This window comes from Bactrocera latifrons, unplaced genomic scaffold (genome assembly GCF_001853355.1).
Source record: "Bactrocera latifrons isolate USDA-ARS-PBARC rearing strain unplaced genomic scaffold, ASM185335v1 scaffold_848, whole genome shotgun sequence".
In the NCBI taxonomy this organism is placed as follows: domain Eukaryota; kingdom Metazoa; phylum Arthropoda; class Insecta; order Diptera; family Tephritidae; genus Bactrocera; species Bactrocera latifrons.
Window position 1 is genome coordinate 8473 of NW_017537543.1, and position 256 is coordinate 8728.

Sequence of the window (256 nt, forward strand, 5' to 3'; positions counted from 1 at the left end):
GCTGCAGAACTAAATAGAGAAGGTACCATCTTCTATAAGAGTGTACAGCTGCTGGCGTATGCCGATGATATCGATATCATTGGCCTCAACACCCACGCCGTTAGTTCTGCTTTCTCCAGACTGGACAAGGAAGCAACACAAATGGGTCTGGCAGTAAACGAGGGCAAGACGAAATATCTCCTGTCATCAAATAGACAGTCGTCGCACTCGCGATAATTTCGTCTATCTTGGAACAAGCGTAAACACCACCAACAAT